We start from the raw sequence: 6637 nt of genomic DNA, 5'->3' as shown, positions 1-6637 counted from the left end.
TGCTAAGTAAAATAAGTCAGTCAGAGAAAGACTCATATATGGAATTTAAGAAACAAAACAGATGAACACAGTGAAAGGAAGGAAAAATAAGATAAAAACAGAGAAAGAGGGGCACCTGGGTAGTTCAGTCCTTTAAGCATCTGAGTCTTGGTTTTGGCCCAGGTCATGATCTCAGGACCGTGAGGTCAAGCCCCAGGATGGGCTCTGTGCTCAGTGTGGAGTCTGCTTGAGATTCTCTCTCTGTCTCCCTATGCCCTTCCCCTTGCTTTCTAAATAAATAAATAAATAAATATTTTTAGGCAAACCGTAAGAGACTCTTAACTATAGGGAACAAAAAAGAGTTGCTGGAGGGGAGGTGGGTTGGGGGTTGGGGTAAATGGGTGATGGGCATTAAGGAGGGCACTTGTAATGAGCCCTGGGTGTTGTATCACGTGATGAATCACTAAATTATTCCTCTGAAACTAATACTACACTATGTCTTAACTAACTTTAATTTAAATAAAATCTTGAAATAAAAATAAAAATAAATTAAATTATAATCCATTTCAAAGTAATAAAAAGAATATTGTTGAAGTTTGGACAAAGACACCTTACCATTCATTTCCTTGTGAAGGGTTTTCTAGTAGCACTCGGATTATGTATAATAAGCAGCTTAATAATTTGAGAGAAAAATTGAATAGACGAATTCTTAGACCTTTAAACAAACAACAAAAATTTAATTTTTATTTGAACTTAGTTCATGAAGGACCAAAAAAAATTGTCAAAAATAACAACTTTAAGTATAGAACTTAAATTGTATTTAGAAACTATAATACTATAATTGTCTAAACTCTTAAATTTTAGGTAGCTGAATTTTAATTACCTAAATATTTAAATAAAAACTGACATTGACAGATTGTATGCACTGAAAATGGCAATGAATATTATACCCAAGGATAAATTTAGGTTTGAGCATTCAGAAGCCACAAAAATATTTCCAATCAAGATTGGTTCAAATATTCTTAGAAGTGTAAGCAATTTTTGTATCCATGAATTTTGGAATAAGTTTTAGCTAGCTAGAAAACCTAGACACTTACAAGTTCATCAGATAGTTTATAAATCTTTTACTTTCAGAACACCTTGTGGATTTGATTATAGAGAAATTATAATCATGTATATAATTATATATGTACTCTCAATTAGTAATTATATTTGCTAGAAAATACATGCATACACACACACTTTTTAGTTCGACCAGTTGAAACCTACTTTTGACTTTAGGTTGAATACCAATGAAATCTTTGATATTTGGGGGTATTAAGACTGCTATGTATGTATCTATAAAACTGTGTAGGTCATAGTTATGCAGCCTATAATACCTGATGATGAAGAAGAGCAATTAACATTAAGCAAAATATGCCTAAAATCTGATTAATAGAAGCATTACCTTTCCTGTAATTATCAGGTGGTATCTGATTGATGCATTATGAATAAAATTTTCAGAAAGGTCTTCTTATAATTATTATTTAATAAAATCTGGAAATGAAATGTCATTTTTTTTACTCTGCTATATATGAGTGTACTTGAAGTAACATTTCTTAACAATAAAAGGTTAATGCTTATTAATTGTGTAATTTTTCCTAGGTTTCCCTATTAAAATGCTAGGTACATTTTATGGGTTAGCTTCTTCATAAAGTCTTTTAAACTGTTCATGAAATTGCCCAGGTTTTATAGAACTGGTCTCCTCAAATGACTATTTAATCAAAGTTGGCTGCTGGTGAAGTATTCAAATAATGCATCTATCTTTTGTGGCCTGGAAAGATAGCATTGTTAGTATTAAAATCAAGGAAACCTATTCAGATGATGATGTGGCCACTTTAGGTAATACTTCTTGGTGGGACTTCCTTGGAAATTCTAAACAACCAGGTTGGAAAGGCATTAGCTATGATTAGCCTTAACTCTGGAGCTAACTTGCCATTAAGAATCTCTAACCAGGGATACCTGGTTAAGTCGTTAAGCGTCTGCCTTCGGCTCAGGTCATGATCCCAGGGTCCTGGGAGCGAGCCCCGCACCGGCCTCCCTGCATCGGGCTCCCTGCTCGGCGGGAAGCCTGTTTCTCCCTCTCCCCGCCCCCTGCTTGTGTTCCCTCTCTCGCTGTGTCTCTCTCTGTCAAGTAAATAAAATCTAAAAAAAAAAAAAAGAATCTCTAACCAGTGTGCCTTACATACTGAAACAGTCCCTACACTCGGTATTTGGATAAACTCCCACAACTTGGGCTTTTCTCTTTGGACCCTATAGAGACACAACTTAATCTAGACCACCCCAAGAAGATTCCAGGGTCAAAAAGAACAAAAAGTCTACACCAATCCATAATACAGACCTCTCCATTGTTTGCTGACATTTTAAGCAATAATCACATGAAAAATTATATATTGACTCATTATATATGGCTTTTAAAAAATATGTGGCATTACAGGGAGGCTACAAGTATCACTGACACATCAGCCTTGAATGGTCTTAGGTCAGTGACTATGCCAATTTCATGTCTTCTTGAAGTTGAAATGTTTCCCAAATTTATCTGATGAGAAGCATCAGTGGAGTGTGAAACTCTGAGCTGAGGCCTACACTTCCTGATTCAAAATCTCCAGAGAAGGGTGCTAGTTATCTGTACATTTCAGAAAACGCTTGTTATCAGGCATGATTGGGAAGCATTAAACTCTTCCTCAATAAATCAGATAATTATTCCGGTTTGGTCAGAGCCTTCTCAGTATCCCTCACAGTTAAAATAAGGGAACCCACATTTAAATTATTTTCCTAAATGTCTCGACTAATCCAGATGGTCCGCTCACAAGTCTGCTTATTGATGTGGGATTTGGGGAATTACAGGTATTCAAAAATCCTAACACCACCAAATGTAACATCCATAGCTTTCTAAACTTTTACTGCCTGGCAGAAAAGATTATCATATTTATTCTACATAAAAGATATTTTGCAAAAGGATTGCATGGCTGAATTTTTTTAGGCAAATATGTACAAACATATACACAGGAGAATAAAATGAATTACTCACTTGATCTCTGGTTTTTGATAAAAAATAACTTTAGTCTCTCTTTAAATGTGTTTTCATTCATATAGAATTCAACTTGTACCCTGCAAGCAGAAGATAAAAATATAATTAATCTAAAGATGAATACATTTAAAAATAATTTTATTTAATGCATTATATACTTTGAGTGAATCCCCACTACAGAAAATGAAAACTGAGTAAAAATACTGAATTTTTTGGAGAGAAGCAGTTACTTTCTAATTCTAAACATAGAATAAGTTCAAATATCATATATTTAATTCAATTATCTGTATTACCAGATGTAATGAATGGTATAAATAATTCAAAACAGCAATAATATGTGTCTTTGGAATAATTTTGAATCAGTGTTTTCACAAGTTTTTTCTCTGTCATTAGAATCAATTGGGTGTTTGAAGAATCCAGTTCGAACACCACCACCTGATGTGCTGCAACAGAATCTTAAGGCACCAGCCTGAAAATCTATTTTTAAAAAGCCTTTCCGTCCATTTTGAGCCTATTTGGGACCCACATTATGGGACATTTTACCTCTTTATTTATTTATTTAAGTTTATATTAAAATATACATGGATCAACAAAGGAGTAGTAACAACATGTAGAATGTTAAAGTCAACATAGCTAGGTTATAAACCAGACAAAACAATTAAGGAACTGAATATTATATATTTAATCTACAATACAATAATACCAACAGTCTAAAAAATAGTAGCATGCTAATAAGTACATTTGCTTTCTCCCTAAATTCCAGCAAACTTCTCTCATATGATGACATAATTAATATTTTCAAAATACTGGGTGAAAAGAAATATTAGATTCATGATGATTTGTTAATAATCATTTGAAATGTTATTTTTTATTTGAAATTTTCTTAATTAAATGGTCTGAAATACACTTATTTTATGTTTCCAAAACAGCTAAGAAAGCACTTTAATGTTTACACAAACAATAGACTTAATTTCATTTTTCCTAATATCACAAAATTTTTACAATGTGATCTTTATAAACTAGAAACTTTATTTTGTAACTCTTAATCCCCTTCACCTATTTTGCACCTCCCAAACCCTATCCCCTCTGGCAATCACCATTTTGTTTTCCATATCTCTGAGTTTTGTTCCATTTTGTTTGTTCATTTGTTTTGTTTTTTAGATTACAAATATAAGTGGAATTCTAGTTTTAAAATAAGTCATAGGATGTAACGTACAGCAAGGTGACTATAGTCAATAATACTGTATTGCAAATTTGAAAGTTGATAAGAAAATAAATCTTAGAAGTTTTCATTACAAGAAAAGAAATTCTTTGTAAGTCTGTATGGTGATAAATGGAAAGTAGATTTATTGTGATCATTTCACAATGTATACCAATGTCAAATCATTATGCTTACACCTGAAACTAATATAATGTATGTCAATTATACTTCAGTTAAAAAATTGCAATATCCTCTAGCAAAACACTTACGTATGCATCCCTACACATACATAAACATACATGTTACAAAAGTGCATGCACACACATAGAGACACAAAACTCCAGTAGTATCTTAGAAATCCATCATTGAGTCTGTTTTACTTGTTTTTTGGCTGAAAAGGCAGTTCATTTTAAATAAAGTAACTCTAATATTGATATCAAGCTAAATTATTTCAAATCTGCTATGGATACAAAAGCAATTTTGAAAGGACATATGGCTATTATGCAAGTAATTCAGCAAAAGGCCATGAAGATTTGCTCTAGAGTTATCAAATTTGTAAGACTATTAGTCCATTCTTCCAATAATATCTGAAGTTCAGTACTGGGTTCAACTAAACAACAGAGGTTTAACTAAAATTAGGTCATTTAAAGCCTTATGCAAAATAATGAGGAATCTGGAAAGCATCTCATATGAAGACAAGTTTAAGGAACTGGAAATGTTTAGCCTAAATATGAACAGTTAGCAGTAACAAAATAGCTGGCTTTAAATATTGAAGTGGCCATCATTATTAAAATGAGATGACTCATAATATGATGCTCTATTGTATAAGATTAATCATAGAGAAATAGGAGAATTAGGAATGAGATTACCCAATTTTGAAATGGCCATCATTGTGAAATGAAGAGTTCTCCAATATATATAAATGTACCAAAGACTGGATAACAGCTTGAAATGCAGTGACTGTTTTTTTCCTGAGGTAAAGACAATTTTGCATGAGATAAATTCTCTCATTAAATGACTTCCAGATTCCCTCCTCATTATAATATTATGTGAAATAAAACAATTAATCTAGTGATCTCTGAGACCATATGATCACCAGGGAACATAAGATATTAAAGCATAAGTTTATACAAAGGATATTTTTAAAGCTAAAGCTAACATACAAAGCAAAATACTTTTGGATCCATGTCTTTTCTCAGGTACAGAAAAATGACTTTTAAGTTAACTACTCATAATATTGAGCAGAGCTTTCTTTTATTTTTTTAATAACAACTTTTCCGAGAATCAAAGCCAGTTAATGTTAGTATATTCTTAGAGGACCTTCTTAGCACCATAGAGTTCTCTAATACTCAGGGACTTAGTAGAGTTTAGTGTTTATCCCTACTAATTTTTTCATGATTTTAATTTATTTTAAATATTCTCTTCATATTTCTTTTTCCAGATTTAAATGTGCTTTCCCTTTTTTCCTTCTCTCCTTCCTTCCTTCCTTCCTTTCTCCCTTCCTTCCTTCTTCCTTCCTTCCTTCCTTCCTTTTGTTCTTCTGAACTCTCTCCTCCAACTAACTTTATTTGAATTTACCTCCATCCAAATAAGTCAACTTAGTGCACTCTTTCTGGACCTTCCCCAGAACCCCACAGTTTTAGTCACATTTATCCCAGTGTAATAGTGGAATTATAATTGTGTTTAATAAAAAAAATAAAATGGAATTACAATTACTAGGTGGTATCTTCTCCTATTGACACGTTTTCATTGTTTAATAATATTAGCTTTCTATTGGTCAACAACATTTTATTGTTTGATTTGCATAGACCCTACGTATTCTTTGTGACATCTATTTCTGGGTATTTTATAATTTTGGTTGCTATTTTTAAAGTGTTTTGTTCTAACCTTTAACTTTTGGTTTTAGTATTGTAAATAGCTACCATGTTGAATTCCTTCATATGCAGTAATACTTTTTTTTCCAGGTTTATTGCTTAGGTTTTCTAGACAGACAATCATGTCATCTAAAAATCTCCAATATTTTTATTTACATTTAATTTTTATTATGTTGACTAGCACTTATTGAGGAAAAAATATCAACTGTGGTATGCATTCTTAGAAGGCCTCTTGTGCTTTAGCAATAATTATATTGTCATCCCTGGAATTGCAATAAACATTTATAGCTTACTAAAAATCCTATCAGGAGTGGACAGATATTGATTGCTTTCAAAAGTCTATCTTGATTCTATCAAATTGATGGTAACTTTTGGGGATTTTTTTTTGACATTGGTTTGGTGAATTGTTTTAATAGTTTTTCTATAATGCAATTATTTTTTCAATTCTGGACTAGTTTTGGTAGTCATGAATTATTCAGGTAATTTACTGGTGGATTCATTTTCTTATATTTT

General features: G+C 32.0%; 1 long non-coding RNA gene across 1 annotated transcript; it reads right to left on the bottom strand.

Moving 5' to 3' along the window:
• Nucleotides 1–598: 598 nt before the first annotated feature.
• On the bottom strand, nucleotides 599–5372 carry LOC145719188 (uncharacterized). Its single transcript, XR_014142227.1, has 3 exons — nucleotides 5120–5372; nucleotides 3050–3129; nucleotides 599–694 (listed from the first exon to the last, which is right to left on the bottom strand). It is a non-coding gene; the product is annotated as an uncharacterized LOC145719188 (long non-coding RNA).
• Between the last annotated feature and the right edge of the window lie 1265 nt (nucleotides 5373–6637).

This window comes from Leptonychotes weddellii, unplaced genomic scaffold (genome assembly GCF_054177405.1).
Source record: "Leptonychotes weddellii isolate Sample4059 unplaced genomic scaffold, ASM5417740v2 HiC_scaffold_3351, whole genome shotgun sequence".
Lineage (NCBI taxonomy): Eukaryota > Metazoa > Chordata > Mammalia > Carnivora > Phocidae > Leptonychotes > Leptonychotes weddellii.
Note: the sequence above shows the minus strand (reverse complement) of the source record. Positions and strands in the feature narration are given on the sequence as shown.